The 18,397-nt window shown below is 42.2% G+C and overlaps 1 long non-coding RNA gene across 1 annotated transcript in view; it reads right to left on the reverse strand.

Annotated features, from left to right (window-relative positions):
- Nucleotides 1-18,397, reverse strand: part of LOC122461147 — a 53,150-nt gene that overhangs the window by 30,147 nt on the left and 4,606 nt on the right. Inside the window, exon 2 of the long non-coding RNA XR_006282914.1 lies at nt 9,543-9,639. This is a non-coding gene — a long non-coding RNA (uncharacterized LOC122461147). The remainder of the gene's footprint in view (nt 1-9,542; nt 9,640-18,397) is intronic.

Consider the following 18,397-nt stretch of genomic DNA (forward strand, 5'->3'; position numbering starts at 1 on the left):
TTATTACACATGTGCAAAGACAGAAGAACAGCCATATTGGGTCAGACCAAAGGTCCATCTAGCCCAGTATCCTGTCTTCTGACAGTGGCCAGTGGCAGCTGCCCCAGAGGGAATGAACAGAACAGATAATCAAGTGAGCCATCCCCTGTTGCCCATTCCCCAGTTTCTGGCAAAAAACACCTGATAAGTTTAACAACTCAGAATTCAAGAAGTGATTCTGTTTCCAAACAAAATTCTCAAGATGTCCATAGTGTCAAATTTTGAAATTCAGGAGTTCAAATTTGGCCAGATCAGTTTTCTCAGAGGCTGCTGAAACTTTAAAATCTGGCATGTTTTATTATTTATATGACCATAGCATATGGACCAGAACCTCATGATGCTAGGCAGAGTACAAAACACACAACAAGACAGTCCCTGCCCCAAAGAACTTACAAGAGAACAAATGGTTAGAGAGAGGTGGGAGGAAGCAAACAAAGCAATGAGACCATGTTGGTCAGCCTGATGATAGGCAGTGGTCTTAGCACAGCAGGTGCCTAATCCTTGTCAAGTTTATTGTAGGCATTGTGGCAGAGGAGAATGTTACAGAACAATCTGAAGGACAATGAGCCCCAACTGCTATCAGATCCCTATTGTGCTAGGCGCTGTACAAACACAAAGTAAAAGACCATCACTGCCCTGAAGATTTTATAACCTGTATAGACAAGAGAGACAAAGGGTGGTAGGAAGGTTTTTTTTTTTTTTTTCAGACGAAGGTTTTTAACCATCAGAGGAGTGAAGTTTTGGAATAACCTTCCAAGGGAAGCAGTGGGGGCAAAAGATCTATCTGGTTTTAAGATTCTACTCGATAAGTTTATGGAGGAGATGGTATGATGGGAAATTGGGATTTTGGTAAGTAATTGATCTTTAAATATTCAGGGTAAATAGGCCAAATCCCCTGAGATGGGATATTAGATGGATGGGATCTGATTTACTATAGAAAACTCTTTCCTGGGTATCTGGCTGGTGAATCTTGCCCATGTGCTCAGGGTTTGGCTGATTGCCATGTTTGGGGTCGGGAGGGAGTTTTCCTCCAGGGCAGATTGGAGAGGCCCTGGAGGTTTTTTTGCCCTCCTCTGTAGCATGGGGCATGGTTGACTGGAGGGAGGCTTCTCTGCTCCTTGAAGTTTTGAACCATGATTTGAGGACTTCAATAGCTCAGACATGGGTGAGGTTTTTCATAGGAGTGGGTGGGTGACATTCTGTGGCCTGCGCTGTGCAGGAGGTCGGACTAGATGATCAGAGTGGTCCCTTCTGACCTTAGTAGCTATGAATCTATGAATCTATGAAGGAAGTATTATCCCTACCAAACAGAGGCACAGAGTTGCTGACGCATGCAATTTCAAGCCCAGTAACTGGCTCCAACAGGGAACAAAATCCTATCTCACACTGATGAGAAGTTCCAGCCATTGAAATTTCTAATCCTGTGCAGGGGAAAAGTCCCCTCTTTTGGGGAAGAGCAGCCAGTCAAGGATGATAAAGGCAGGCAAAACTCTACCCCATCCCTCGGGAGCTGAGAGGGAAGGGTAGAGAAGGAGCAGCTGACACACCACCCTCACAAGAAGAGAAAGGGGAGCAGAAAGGGCCCAGCCACTTCCTCCATCCTTTCTGTGAACCATGGGTCAATCTGCTCCTCAATCCCCGCAACACTAGGCACAGGAAAGGGAGAGGATGTGATGACTCCTTGGAGCTTCCCCCTCCCCAGTTCTGGGAAGAGGGAAGACCCTGCTGCAACCACATCCCCTCCCCCACTCCCAGACCTGGGGCAGGGAGGTGAAGAACCCCTGCAGCTGCAGGAGACAAGTTGGGCTGAGGGACTAGAACAGATGTGAGGGTGCATAAATAATTGCTGGGCTAGGGGATAAGCAGATGTAGGGTTGTGGGGGTGGGGAGAGAATTAGAATTTTTGGCTTTGGGATGAAACTCCGCACTGTAAGGCAGTCAGTGAGAGCTCTTGCAGCAGGGGCAAGGGTCACCTTACTCTATCTATTTGGGAGCCTGGGCAACACTAAATGTTGCATACGTTTTGGGGGTGGGCAGGGAGAGCTCAAAAAGCAAAAGACAGATCTTTTAACTTAAAAATCAGAGGCAGGGCCAACAGAGGAATCCAGTTTTCCAGAGACCCAGTCCAGTGCCTTGGTTGCTGACCACCCTTCCATGACCATGTTTTGGTTAAACTTTGTCAACATGTCATTTCTGTCCTGCAGTTGATGTGATTAAAAAAACAGAATAAATACTTTGTTGAAAAAAAATGCAGTTCAAAAAAATACAGAAGGGGCCTTAACCAAATGGCTAAGGCCCATGATTTAAAAAAATAAAAATAAAAAAAAAATACAAAGCCAAATATGGATTTAAGTCTAGAATTTTGCAAAACTTTCACTTCAAGCTCACAAACCATGGAACATTTCCCTATTCGTCTTAGTACAAACTTGAAGTTCAGCGCAGATTCATCAAGGTTCCCTGATTTGCTCCCCTTTTTAGCTAACCTGAGCCGAACATATGGTTTGTGATTAAACCAAGTGAAACATGTTAGTTTTGCTTTGGATTTGAACACAACTCAGATGAATACTCAAGAGGCACAAGCCCATGGGAATTTAAACCCAAGAAAGCATTCACAGAAGCCTCTGTGGATCAGACCCGCTGTTTCCCACAGCTTTAGTCGTATGGTAGTTTGGGAGCAATAAAATTAGATTCAAGGATTCAATTAGTCACATTAAATAGAATGTTTTTATTTATTTTTTGTTAACTGGGAGTCCAGAAGGTCTCAGAGATTCTTGATAATGCATCACTGGCTGAGTCACAGTGTACTAAATTAGTCATGGCTGTGGAATATGCATCCCACAGTTTCATTCACACTGACAGGCTTACCTGCTCTATCCTAATTTTTTTTAAGTCATTAAAATTATCTGAAATCATGTACTTTAAAGCCTTCTGAGTTTGGTATTTCTTCAGTGTCATACAGGGGGACATGGATCAGCGTTCATGTTGCACTCCCCATCAGTACCCAGCCCATACCGGGGAAGCTAATGATCCAACCTGCGGACCAAATTCTGTGATAAATCCTGGTCACATACCACCTGGGGCATGTTGTGCATACACTAAAAAGAAGCGTCACACCGCATGGCTCACCTCAGAATTTCAGTCACATACATTTCACCTGCAGCATTTAGACAATGATCGGTCTGTGATAGTGTACATGAAGAGAAACATCTGCTGGCCACATTACAGAAAAGGACAGGGATCACAGCTTGTATCTTGGCATATGTTACATATACCACAAAAGAGCACAGTGTGCCTGGTGCTGGTTTGACACTGTTTTAAGCAGCAATGGGAAAACCACACACATTTCAGTTAGAATTGGATAAACCACTATACTTTTTCATTCAATAACATTTTCTGGCTGAGAAGTTAATGAACGTTATGAACTTTCATGAATGAAGCCTTAACCCGCACCCTGTGAATAGGTAAATATCTGCATTTTATAGATAGGGAAACTGAGGTACAGAGAAGCTAAGTGATTTGTCCAACATCACATAGCAAATCACTGACAGAGCCAAGAATAGAACCTCGACCTCACAGAATGATAGAACTAGAAGGGACCTTGAGAGGTCATCTAGTCCAGTCCCCTGCACTTAAGCCAGGACTAAGTATTATCTAGAACAGTGGTTCCCAAACTAGGGGTGCTGCTTGTTCAGGGAAAGCCTCTGGCGGGCCGGGCCAGTTTGCTTACCTGACGCATCCGCAGGTTCAGCCGATCACGGCTCCCACTGGCCGCGGTTCACCGTTCTTGGCCAATGGGGTCTGTGGGAAGGGCGGCCAGCACATCCCTCGGCCCATGCCACTTCCCATGGCCCCCATTGGCCTGGAGCGGCAAACCGCAGCCACTGGGAGCTGCGATCTGCTGAACCTGAGGACACAGATGGTAAACAAACCAGCCTGGCCCACCAGGGGCTTTCCCTGAACAAGTGGCGCCCCCAGTTTGGGAACCACTGATCTAGAATTTAGACCATCCCTGACAGGTGTTTGTCCAATCTGCTCTTAAAAATTCCCAATGATGGAGATTCCACAACCTCCCTAGGCAATTTATTCCAGTGCTTAACCACCCTGACATTTAGGAAGTTTTTCCTAATGTCCAACCTAAACCGCCCTTGCTGCAATTTAAGCCCATTGCTTCTTGTCCAATCCTCAGAGGTTAAGCAGAACAATTTTTCTCCCTCCTCCTTGTAAAACCTTTAATGTACTTGAAAACTGCTATTGTGTCCCTTCTCAGTCTTCTCTTCTCCAAACTAAACAAACCCAATCTTCCCTCATAGGTCATGTATTCTAGACCTTTAATCATTTTTGTTGCTCTTCTCTGGACTTTCTCCAATTTGTCCAAATCTTTCCGGAAACGTGGAGCCCAGAACTGGACACAATACTTCAGTTGAGGCCTAATCAGCCCAGAATAGAGCAGAAGAATTACTTCTCATGTCTTGCTTACAATACTCTTGCTAATACATCCCAGAATGATGTTTGCTTTTTTTGCAACAGTGTTACAGTGTTGACTCATATTTAGTTTGTGATGCTCTATGACCCCCAGATCCCTTTCTGCAGTACTTCTTTCTAGGCAGTCATTTCCCATTTTGTATGTGTGCAACTGATTGTTCCTTTCTAAGTGGAGTACTTTGCATTTGTCCTTATTGAATTTCATCCTATTTACTTCAGAGCATTTCTCCAGTTTGTCCAGATCATTTTGAACCCCATGAACCCCAGTCCCATGCTTTCCTCGGAATAAGCCTCCCAAAATTTGGATTCATGGCTTAAAACTCTTCAATGTGGAAGCCGGACTGTGATCTTGAAAAATCAGGCTCTCCTGTGAAATTTTCAGCACTGGCTGGTTCCAGCTGGACTGGTTTTGCCACACAAAGAACTCTTCTTTGAGGCACTGGCATGCACAAGCTAGCTGATTGTCACTGAGTCTCAAAGGCTCGATGTTGGATGAAAGTGCACTATCAAATATTACTTTATTAAAGATGGTACAAAACTGTCTGGATTCTGCACCAGAACCTTAAATCCTTAGGTCATTTAGCTCTTTCCCGGTCTGTATTGCACCAACTCAGCCCCATGACACTGTTTAGGGATGGAAATCCCAACCATTGTTGCCCATGCCCTTATGTTATCCATGGATTCTAATCCTGCTTTCCTTAAGTTCAGAGCTCAGTTTCTCTCCAAGATATATATCAGTGATCTTCCTCAACCAAGAGGACTAGGACACAATTAAGGTTGTCTCAAATACATGCCTACCTTAATGGTAAAATATAGAACAAGAAAAAAGTATGAAGTAGAGACTGATAATACAAAACTGTACTTGAATAGCAGAGTACTGCAGAAAGAGCCCCATAACAGGCTCAATCCAATTCTCGAAGAATCATGTAACCTTAGTAAGCCTTTCCTGTGACTCTCAGCTGTTCCATATTCTTAGAGAATTGGTCATTATGCTTCATTATACAACCTCATTCATCACAATCCCCTTCCCTTCATTAAGTGTCGTCTTAAGAGTCTAGTCAAGTCAAGCATGTCAATTAAGCATTTTAACCATTCAATAACTAAGGGAAGCATTGTGCAAGTCCAGGAGGGAACCAGGCAGCCCTTGCCCATGGGTGCAGCTTGCAAGTATGTAGTCTACCTTTAACTGGCCACAGCAGCAAAGTATGGGAGTTGCAAAGGCCCCACTTACAGTCCTTATTAAGGCATCTGATCACCGCAAATTGGAAGCGATTGTGCCTTATGCAAAGATGGCGTGGAAAGTCAAAACCAGAACTCTACTGGTGTAGCACATCTTCACTAGATGTTTGCAGTCATTTGAACTGCCCTAATGTGGTTACACTGGGGTATATTTATTTACTAAGGGCATAGCAGAGAGCCCCACACCACAGTTCTGATTCTTGTAAAGTGGATGTGAGGTGTTTACTCAGTTCAATACATCATTGTGGGGTGCATATTTGAGTCAATATATAATACAATTCACTTCTTCCTTCCTTCTTCCACACGCAACTCAACTTGATTACATTGGGGATTAGGGGTGGAGGGGAGTTGCATAGAAACAAAAGCCAATTTCCTGCCTTTTTTTGGCTTATGTTAAATCTCTCCTCTGTTCCTATTTCAGTGTTAAGAGAGATACTGCTTTGCAATTATTAAAAAAGTTTTCCTCCTCGCTTTCAGTGATTACTTAGGCAAATTGTTTTAGGAGGTTTGCATATAATCTCATTAAGCACACTGATTGTCTTCAGTACTTTTTGAACTTGCTTCATTACCATGTTAATGCAGATAGGGACGTATAAAGATGTTACTAGATATACATCTCTTCTGAAGAAAAGCAACAGATCACTAATTATTAAAATCACCAATGTTCATACAGCAGATATTCAGACAGCCAGACACAGCTGTCACATGTTAATACTCAGATCTAAACCCACTCAATACAGTTCTGGTTCCCTGTTCAGATCTACCCTTTTCTGATACGGCTGAAGTCAGAGATTTAATTCCAACATGTCAAAAATTCTCATTTAAAACAGCTGATCTAATGAGATTTCAGCCATTTGAGACCAGCATTTCATAAGAATGGCTCACTAGGTTTATGCCTGTTAATAGGATCCCAAACCTTAATTTAGCCTTGAATCTGAACCTCATCTTAAATCTCATCTGGATTTGGAGGCTCATTTATATTTTATTGGAACTGGATTCCCAATCCCAGGTTTTATATTTTACCCAGGTTAAGCATTTTGAAGAAGGTTTAATGATTTGAGAAGAGACACCATCTGTTTGTAAGCGAATTGTCAGCAGGGGAAGGACAAACAGAGGCTGAAAACTGAGAAAATGGTTAAAATAGCACCCATATGGCTTTTTAAAACCACAGTGGTAGCATAGATTAAAGTCCATTTAGCAGGGGAAGGAGGTCTGTCAGATGCCTTTCACCAGCATTAGGTATCACTAGTTTTATTCATAATTCAGATTTTTTTCATGCCCTTCTCTTGATGGGCCTCCCCTCTCCACTCCTGGAACACTGATATTTTAATATATGGATCACCCAGTCCAAAGCACCACTGTGATTCACAGGGCACCTACAGAAATAAAAAAAAAATAACATCATGAAAACTGAGCTGGGGAAAACGCAAACTCCCTTCTGCCTGATATCCTTTACGATTTGCACAAGGCAGTCACTTTCCTCATTTCCCTTAGGTTTTCATACTTCAGATGCTAATTCCAAATACCCCCTTACCTTTGTGAGTATTGGAAACCCACAACAAAACTTTGCTGCCTGGAATCATCTCTAACAAAGGGCAGAAGAAATAAAGCTGGCATAGCTATGTTTGAATTTTGCTACCAGTTTAGCACCTTGTGGCTTAATGTATAAGCTTCATGACTCACTCTGGGGATTGCGCTTGCTTTCTGGGTAACACAACCTCCTCTAGCTTTGTTCCTCCTCACAGTACAAATTGGTCATCTGCGACCACTAAAGGAAGCAACTCCCTTATTAGTCATATCTAGATATACAAAATTAATACCTGAGGCAACAGTGGGCTAGTTAACACACCAGCTTCTGGTATGTGGCCATCCCACATTTCAGAGTAGTTTAATGGGTATCAGAGTTTCAAATACATGAGACATCTGCATGATAGTCTCTAAACAAATCCCACAACCTGAACACCCCACAAAACGTTTCTAGCAGCCTGTAGATTTGCACAACACACAAATCCCAAGGGGATACAGGGGATGATGCCGAAAGAAAAATCCTTGACATCTGGGAGGCCCAACTTTCAACTGTGCCATATCTCATTATTTAGCCATCATCACTATTTATACAGCAATTCATTATGTGCCCTTCACGACATGATCTGGCACATTATATAATTAAAAGCAACAGATCACATTATACTGTGTACAACAGGCAGCAAGAGTAGCCAGGCAGATACACCGTTGCTCAGCCTTGTCCTTTATCGGTATAGCATGTTACTGGCCTAGTACAAAACTAGAAGCCTGCACAGAAGCAGACTGTGTCTGTATAAACAGTATTACACCATATGCCCTTCTGCCTCATCCAAAAAGATTTGAAGACCGCATCAGTTCAATAGGTCACCGCAAATAGAATTTTAACTCCTTTTAGAAGGGGGGTTTGGGGCAGTCACTGACGTGTAGGCAATGGTAGAAGAGAGGGACAACAGTTGAGAGGCTGAGGCTGTTCACTGGTAACCTACAGAGGGTCAGGGCCAGCACTCGACTTACTACTGAATGCAGTAAGCTCTACCTTGTCAACTGAGCCATTTCTATTTCATTTTTCTTGGTAAATCAAATCAATAGAACTTAACCTGACATATTAGCTTTAATATGAGCTATTCTAAAGGTCATTTACACCTTTTATTGGTGGAATCCTACAATTTCGTTTTCAAAATGGGTGGTTTTTATGTTGAGCTCTGTCCTGTATATAGCAGCCAAAGGTTCAATATTATCAACAACTTCCTCTCCCTCCTCTTGCACAGGAGCAGACAAGTAGTAGAAATGGTCCCACATCCAGCCATACCCAAACTTGAGAAGTCTGGATCTAATTCTGACCACATCACTGCTGCCCTATTCTACCTCTAATTGGACAAAGTAAAATGGACTCCTATCAGATCTCTAAAACTTTGGGGGAAAGTTTGGAACTGGAACCAAACTTAGCAGCTCAGGCACATGATCTAATGAAGAACTGAGACCTGCTCACAATAATGCAAAGGATGGGACTGAGATTTTGGCATCAAGGTTCTCAAAATTCCAATACAGGGTGGAGCATAGTAGCATAGCCTATCAATCATCTCTCAAAGCAGAGGAAGTTAATCATCTGCAATATGCCTTAGCGCATGTCTACACTGCATCAGGGAGCAAGTCTCTCAGCCCAGGTCCACAGATTGGTGCTTGCAGGGCTTGTGCCAGTGCTCCAAAAATAGTTGTGAAGATGCAGCTTTGACATTGTGGCTCAGGCTGGAGCTCTGGCACTCAAGCCCACTCAACTTCCCCCTCGCTTCGGAGCCCGAGCTCCTGCCTGAGCCACAACATCTACACAGCTATACCTAGAGCACAAGCCTTGCCAGCACAACGCTGTAGATCTGGGCTGGGAGACTCACTTCCAGATTGTGGACATAGACGTGCACTTAGAGACTAAGAGCAGATCACCACTGAATGCACTGAAAGACGTTCAGAGTTCTTAGCCATAAGCAAAAATATTCTATAGCGCACATGGTGAACCCACCTTGTGCATGCAAGAATCAATGTAGCTAAGCATCACAGTGTAGGTCTACAGCCTGTGGCAGCAAGCATCGGAGCCCAGGTTGACAGACTCTCGCTTGCGCTACCACTCTAAAAATAACTGTGTAGATGTTGTGGCTCGGGCTCTCAAGTCTGGGAAGAAGATGCTATTTTTAGTCTGAGTCCAGCAAACCCAAGTCTGTTGACCCAGGTTTGGAGGCTCCCTGCCACTGGCTGTGTAGACATACCTTAATTTTTCTCAAGATCTCAGGACACCCTTAGTAGCCACATAGCTATCCATCTTTTTCTCTCCCATCCTAGTAAGGTAGATACCGCTAGCTCCCACTTTGAAAAAAAAAAAAAAAGCATTTAAAGGCATATCAACATGTTCCTGTAGCTGCATGTAATTTTTTTCTTCCATCTGATCTGAAATATAAGGAGACATGGCAAAAAATTCTAAATGCCCTCTCTGTAAACATCTCCATTGACATCAGCAGCTGGAAAGCCACCAAAACATCATTTGGAAACACCTGCAAAGGCATTTAAGAATGTATCACTGTATGAGAAATCCATTTTGTTTGTACAAAAAATACTGGAGTCCCTTCTTTAGACTATTTCCTTAAGAGACCATCAGCTGAAAAAAAATAAGAGATAGTATGCCAGTTACCAGCATCAGGATGCTAAACCACATGAAGCCAGTCTCACCCCACAAAGAGTGGTGACTAATATGATCCAGGAGAGATGATTTAACATGTTTATTCATGTAACAGGATGGGTGGTTGCTGTATCTCCCCACTTCTTACACACTATAGGAATTCTCTCATTTCAGAGGAATTCTGTCTCAAAGCTGCACAGAGAAAAAAAGGATCTAAAGATTTGACACAGGTATACTCATGTTGTGGATATTTGTGTAGACTGTGCATGCACTTCTTACATACATGTTTGCAAAGAAAGTATTACTATCATATGTAGATTCTGCAGTCAACAATTGACTCAACTCTTAAAAGCTAATTTAACTGATTAGTTAACTAATAAACAAAACCCATAATATTCATAATACAGCATTAAAGTAATTCTATTGTGTAATTTCTATACAGGATGAAAGGAAAACTGTGCAAAACAAAGCCACACTTAATTAGCCTTTGGATATTGCTCAGGTATTAGACACCCAGTCTACAGGTTTGGTGTCAGCACGACTCACCAGGATACCCCAAAAAACATGTTTTTATATTAGATATAAAAAACTATATTAAAAGAATGTTAAAGTTCCATAATCAATCACTCAAGAGTTTGGAAATGTCGGAAATAAGGGTTGCCTGAGCAACATTAATTCAGCCCCCTTGCACCAATGCATTATATTACAGTCTTTAATTACAAATTATCACATATGATTTTTTCCATAGGACCCAGGCCTCCTTCAGTGCACATTATGGCCGATACTCACTATTGAGCAGCTATTCAATATTTTGCTTTATCCTCATTGTTCAATGTATGGCACCCCCCCCCCACCCAATACCTCGGTTGCAGTGCACTATTCAAACCCTGCAATGAAAACAGAATTTAATAGTTTCCTTCTGGGATTTTCTATGGCACTCATCGCTTTAGTATCCAAGTGCTTCACAAACATTCATTTTCACAAGTCCTCTCTGAGCTGGTGGGGGATTATCCCCATTTTACAGATGGGAAATTGGGGCACAGAGAGATTAAAGTAAAAAGTTTCCACTAATTTTGGGTGCCCATTTTGAGACTATTTAAGGCCCATTTTCCAGAGTACTTAGTAGTATACAGCACTCCATATTTTTAAAGTACAACTCCCGTTGTCTTCAAGTGCAGACGTAAGTACTCTGCACATCTGCAAATCAGATGCCATAATCTCAAATTGGGCACCCAGAAAATCAAGAACACAGCCAGTGATGGAAGCGACTCACTTAGCATAACATAGCAACTGTGACAGAAGCAGAGAGAGAATCTAATTCCTCAGGGCAGTATTCAATTGCTTTAACCACGAGACCTCTCTCTGCCTCTCTTACAGTCCTCTCTCAATGCCTCATTCAATTCACACCTTTCAACTTCCGCAATAAATGGGGCAAGAGCCCCACAGACCACAGCCTTTCACTAGATAAACCTCAGTCATACTTTGCACTGAATGAGGTAGGACTTCTGTGGAAAAAAAGTTAAGTGATCATGTTATTAAAGACTCTGTCATATGCATTCACAGAAGGGGCCTAAATTAAGGCTGTCCAGGCAACCTTAATTCTAGATTTCCTCATTTGAGTGTTTGACTTGGCAACCTTAATCAGGGGTGAAAATAAAATGCAGATATTTCCGGTACTGGGTGCTCTGGCCCCCCTGGAAGGGGCATGGCCTCGGGCAGAAGGGGTTGGGCTGGGGGTCAGCATCCCCCAACCAGTCCATCTGTGCTCCCTGGCCCGAGGCTCCAGCAGCCATTTAAAGGGCCAGGGACTCCGGCAGGCGCAGCCGCAGTAGCAGCAACCAGAGCCCCGGGCCCTTTTAAATTGCGGCCCCTGGGCAGCTACTTCACCCACGCCCCTCGTCAGCGGCTGGGAGCGGAGGAGCAACAGGGGCAGCGATATTACAGCGCTGCCCTTTTTGCGCCCCCCATTGGCGGCCCTGCTGGGTCATCGCTGTCCCTTTTGTGCCCCCCCATCGGCAACCCTGCTGGTAGGGACCCAGCAGGGCTGCCCGTCGGGGGCGCAAAAGGGGCAGCAACGTTAAAGTGCTGCTGCGGCAGGGATTTAAAGTCAGTGGTACGGTCCGGTACTGGCAGCTACCTTTTACCGGTACGCCGTACCCCCTTACTTTCACCCCTGACCTTAATATTCTTCTGAAACTGAAAGAGACAACTTCCATCATGTGGACCATATTAGCATCTACAGGGTTTGAACCTTTAGGTTCACCACACAGATCTCTGTTATTTGAGCTAACAGAGTAGCCAATAGCAGTGGTAAGTTGTCATTTTGTATGTGGACCAGCACTAGAAGGGAAGAAGACACACTCGCAAGAGGGTTTCACAGATATGTGCTGACAGCAGAGGAATGGTGAAACTCACAAAACTTGGTTTTCACTCCAGGCTCTAGAGAAGAGGGTGTTCTGTGGACACAGCCCCTTCTGCCCATTTCCTCCAAAGCATGAGCCCTCCTGTCCCAATCCCCTCCAATCTGTTCCTGTCCCAAGCCTCCCCTACCAGCTCTTCCTCCCAATCTCTTGCATTTCTAGACTTCTTATCCAGCTTTTGTCATTCTAGGCAGGCTTTTCCTCCTTCTCCACACTGCCTGAGCACCAGCAGGGGAAGAGTGCAGAGCACAGACTCTGATCACTCTTGGTTTCCTTGCCCAACACCACAGTGGTACTTGGCTACTGGGACAGACCTGCTCAGCCCCCACATCCCAAGGCTGGAGTATGCCCACTGCAGATGGAGGCCACATCTACACTACAGGTGCTACAGCAGCATAGTTTCGGCACCATAGCTATGCCGCTGTAACTCTGTAGTGTAGATGCAAACTGCAGCAATGGAAGGGGTTTTTCCATCACCATAACAACACCAGCTCCCTGAGCAAGGCAGAAGTAGATGCATCTGCACTGGGGGGTTAGCGCAGCATAGGTACAAGATTCAAGGGTATGAATTTTTCATAAGTGTAGACCAGGCCAGAATCTTTGAAAAATTTAGCTGCCAAGCTATACTAACCTCTACTGAGTAAGTGCAAATAGAGATATTTCAAAGGCTTATAACTTGGCCAAATTAAGGTGTCTCCCACCTCCCCCCCAGGAATAGCAAAACACACATCCTTGACAGCAGGACAACCCCATACCACATGTTACATCCCTGCTCCAAAACATGGAGGCATTACAGCTTCCCAATGAAATAGTTGTAAGAATTATTTTATTGTGGGGAAAATACATTTTCCTCTAACCTTGTTCTTGATAATGGGCAAACCATTTTTGCTGAAGCTTTCCAAAAACATTCAGTCTGCAGCAGATACTCAGCATGGAAAATATCAGTCCAAACCGTTAAAATTTGGCTAAGTTTTAAGCAACTTGAAAACAAGATAACACTTGGCAATCTTAACTATAGACAACACTGCCGGCTCCGCCTAGAATATGAATAAACAAATGATAAAAACAACTGTTTGACTTTGTCTGAGACTGCACCACCTGCAGGAGAAAAAGAAAATCTAGCCTCAAGAAAACCTACAAGATCTGAAAGTGAAGTCTGTGATAATCTAAAACGATTTAATTGAAGGTTAAACCAAATCTATCCACAGTCTTCAAGCCTGATATGCTGCTACAGAGCCAGGCCAGCCTAGGCAAGGAGTAAGCCCCACTAATAAAGCCCCCAAATCCTTTCATCACACTTTGACCACAAAGGCCTCACTCATGCAACTTCTTGCACGAGAACAGACTACTGTGCCCATGTAGAGACCCACAGTCTTCGGTGACAGGGGCTTAGTGCTGCCACAGCAGTCCTACCATGTGCAAGATGTTGCAGGATTCTGGCTTAAGGCTATTCAGATATAGTTTCTCTAGGGCAGTATTTGCTATTAAGCTGATGTATTGTCATAGAGATTTCAGTCCCCTATCATACGACACAGCAACTCCTAGCTTGAGCAGGTGTTGTAGCCATGTTGGACACAGGATATGTGAGAGAGATATTACCTCACCTATTTTGTCTCTCACAGCAACTCCTGACCAGCCTCAGTAGTTAACATTAAGGGACAGAGAAAACTGCTTGTTTGCCTGCACCTAAGCAAAGGAGATAGCAGCTTTTAAAAGATTTGCCGAGTCTCGGCTGTTTCCTAGGGCAGCTGCAAGAATGTATACTCGTCAGCTTTATATATATCCCACAATAATTTGCAGACGCAAAGATCAAACATCTTACAAAAGGCTGCTTTGTGTTACAACAAGCTTGCAGGAAAAACTCTCAAGGCATCGGAAAATAAGGAAGTTTTGTGCAGCAGCACTGCCGCCTAATGTACAACACAGGAATTTCAAGAAAAAAAAGAAAAAGGACTACTTGTGGCACCTTAGAGACTAACAAATTTATTTGAGCATAAGCTTTCGTGAGCTACAGCTCACTTCATCGGATGCATCCGATGAAGTGAGCTGTAGCTCACGAAGTAGTCCTTTTCTTTTTGCGAATATAGACTAACACGGCTGCTACTCTGAAACAAGAAAAAAAGCTTTTAGTTATTGATCAAAGTTCTCCATTTTCCTTGGTCTTTTCTCTAGTGGTTCCCACCAACTATTCTGCCATTTATCAGACAATTTCCTGCTACTAAAAAAACCTCAATAATGGGGGATTTCAATTATCTCCATATTGACTGAGTACATATCACCTCAGGAAGGGATGCAGAGATAATTTTCTTGACACCTTAAATGACTGCTTCTTGGAGCAGTTAGTCCTGGAATCCACAAAAGGAAAGGCAATTCTTGATTTAGTCCTAAGTGGAGCACAGGATCAGGTACAAGAGGTGAATATAGCTGGACTGCTTGGTAATAGTGACCATAATATAATTAAATTTAACATCCCTGTGGCGGGGAAAACACCATAGCGGCCCAACACTGAAGCATTTAATTTCAGAAAGGGGAACTACACAGAAATGAGGAGGTTAATTAAACAGAAATTAAAAGGTACAGCACCAAAAGCAAAATCGCTGCAAGCTGCATGGGAACCTTTTAAAAACACCATAATAGAGGCTCAACTTAAATTTATTCTCCAAATTAAAAAACATAGTAAGAGAACCAAAAAAGAGCCACCGTGGCTAAACAACAAAGTAAAAGAAGCAGTGAGAGGCAAAAAGGTATCCTTTAAAAAGTGAAAGTTAAATCCTAATGAGGAAAATGGAAAGGAGCATAAACTTTGGCAAATTAAGTGTAAAAATATAATTAGGAAGGCCAAAAAACAATTTGAAGAACAGCTAGCCAAAGATTCAAAAGGTAATAGCAAAAAAATTTTTAAGTACATCAGAAGCAGGAAGCCTGCTAAACAACCAGTCAGGCCATTGGACAATCAAGATGATAAAGGAGCACTCAAGAACGATAAGGCCATTGCTGACAAACTAAATGAATTCTTTGCATCGGTCTTCACGGTTGAGAATGTGAGGGAGATTCCCAAACCTGAGCCATTCTTTTTAGGTGACATATCTGAGGAACTGTCCCAGACTGATGTGTCATTAGAGGAGGTTTTGGAACAAACTAATAAACTAAACAGTAACAAGCCACCAGGACCAGATGTTATTCATCCACACAGGGCCGTCCTTGGGATTTTTGGGGCCTTACGCAGTATTATTAAACTAGTGCACCTATGCAAACTCCCTCATCTCTTCCCTCCCACACCCTGCTCACCCACTTCCAGCCAAATCCCTGAACCCAAATGAAGCAAATGACATTTGAAAAAAAACCACTCTTCTGCAATTTATTTCTAAAGAAAATGAAGCATGTTTTCCACTGCATGCCAGATGGTTAAGACTGGACATGCAGAAGGTAACTAATTAAAAGCACTAAATTTGCGAATAAAAAATGTCAGTCATCGGGTTTTGATATGCCCTGAAGTTTGTCAGAGATCTATTTGCAAAAACTCTATAGTAAGGATGAGTCAGTTGTCTTGCTGAATACAACATTAAATATTATGGAATACATGATGCAGCTCTTCTCTGTTTTACATTTTCTTAATCAGTATTTCTAAGCTCATTTTATATTTTAAATGTACTCTTAAGCCTTCATAAAGTAATCATTCCAGACTACTACATATTTAACTCACTGAAACAAGGACATTATTTTAAATTAATCAGTCACAGAGGTTTAGTGTGTTCCTAACAACATTCGTTGATTTTAGAAAAAGGGAACACTAACTTACTTTGTGTGATGAAATTTCACCAACTTTAAAAAAAATGTTTCCAAAGATTTTAGGCATAACAAAGGATTTTATATCTTACTAGGTACTGATTTTGCTGGAGGGTTCTCTTAAAACTAGTTCATCAGTTAGAAGTAAAGAGAGGGAAACTCTTTGTCCAACTAACTGGAAGAAAAGGGGGTGTTGTCCCTTTACAGGCTCTCTTCAACGAGGGGAGAGGGGGGTAAAGGGAGAAAGGGATGGACAGAAAGGACAGGAAGACTTTGGAAGCAAGTTTTTTTAACTATAGTAATTAAAATTAAAATGTGTATTTTAGATAAGGGTGGTCTTTTGAAGGATTTATTTAAAAAACTGTATGTCTGAAGATCCAAGCATTTAAGGCTAAAGATGATTGTACATTTAAAAATCTGTGTAAGAATTTTTTAGAGACATGATTTTATAACCTTCATCAACTTCACAAATAAAATATTTTTAAAGCAAATTTTAAACTGAGGTCCTGTAGACTAACATGTTCTGAGTAAATATTATAGTAATGCACAACTGTTTTTTTCAGTAAATTCAGAAACTGACAGTATATATCTGGGGATTGGCAAATGCCTGTTAAATGGCTTCATTACCACTTGAATGGCTCTTTAACAGGTTCAATGTTGTGCCAAAAGGTCTGGCAGTCTGAAAGGCTTTTTCACTTAAGTTACTAGATCTTGCATCTGAAGAAGTGGGGTTTTTACCCACGAAAGCTTATGCTCAAATAAATCTGCTAGTCTTTAAAGGTGCCACTAGACTCCTTGTTGTTTTTGTGGATACAGACTAACATGGCTACCCCCTGATACTAGATCCTCTCTGGAGCTAGCTGTGGGAGCCTTCAGGAAGGTTCAGAACAGGGTTAGGAAGAGCTGAGGGTGGACACTAAGACCCAATGGTGCCCCAAATTTTCAGGTGCCTTATGCAACCATGTATGCTGCATATGCCTAACGACAGCCCTGCACCCAAGAGTTCTGAAGGGACTCAAATGTGAAATTGCAGAACTACTAACTGTAGTCTGTAACCTATCATTTAAATCAGCTCCTGTACCAAATGACTGGAGGAGAGCTAATGTGATGCTAATTTTTAAAAGGGGCTCCAGAGGTGACCCTGGCAATTACAGGCCAGTAAGCCTGACTTCAGTACTAGGCAAACTGGTTGAAACTATTGTAAAAAAACAAAATGGTTAGATACATAGATGAACATAATTTTTTGGGAAACAGTCAACATAGTTTTTGTAAAGAGAAATCATGCCTCACCAATCTACTAGAATTCTTTGAGGGGGTCAACAAGCATGTGCACAAGAAGGATCCAGTGGATATAGTGTATTTAGATTTTCAGAAAGCCTTTGACAAGGTCCCTCACCAAAGGCTCTTAAAGAAAGTAAGCAGTCATGGGATAAGAGGCAAGGTTCTCTTATGGATTGGTAACTGGTTAAAAGATAGGAAACAAAGTTTAGGAATAAATGGTCAGTTTTCAAATGGAGAAAGGTAAATAGTGGTGTCCCCTAGGGGTCTGTACTGGTCCCAGTCCTACTTAACACATTCATAAATGATCTGGAAAAAGGTGTAAACAGTGAGGTGGCAAAATCTGCAGATGATACTCAAAATAGTTAAGTCCCAAGCAAACTGCAAACAGCTACAAAAGGATCTCTCAAAACTGGGTAACTGGGTAACACAGTATCAAGTGAAATTCAATGTTGATAAATGCAAAGTAATGCACACTGGAAAACATAATCCTAACTATACATATAAAATCATGGGGTATAAATTAGCTGTTACCACTCAAGAAAGAGATCTTGGAGTCATTGTGGATAGTTCTCTGAAAACATCCACTCAATGTGCAGTGGCAATCAAAAAAACTAACAGAATGTTGGGAATCGTTAAGAAAGGGATGGATAATAAGACAGAAAATATCATATTGCCTCTATATAAATCCATGGTATGCCCACATCCTGAATACTGCTTGCAGATTTTCTCATCCCATCTCAAAAAAGATACATTGGACTTGGAAAAAGTTCAGAAAAGGGCAATAAAAATGATTAGGGGTATGGAATGGCTGCGTATGAGAAGAGATTAATAAAACTGGACTTTTCAGCTTAGAAAAGAGACGACTAAGGATGGATATGATAGAGGTTTATAAAATCATGACTGGTGTGGAGAAAGTAAATAAGGAAGTGTTATTTACTCTGTCTCGTAATGCAAGAACTAG

The sequence above is a fragment of the Dermochelys coriacea genome, chromosome 7 (assembly GCF_009764565.3).
Source record: "Dermochelys coriacea isolate rDerCor1 chromosome 7, rDerCor1.pri.v4, whole genome shotgun sequence".
Classification (NCBI taxonomy): domain Eukaryota; kingdom Metazoa; phylum Chordata; order Testudines; family Dermochelyidae; genus Dermochelys; species Dermochelys coriacea.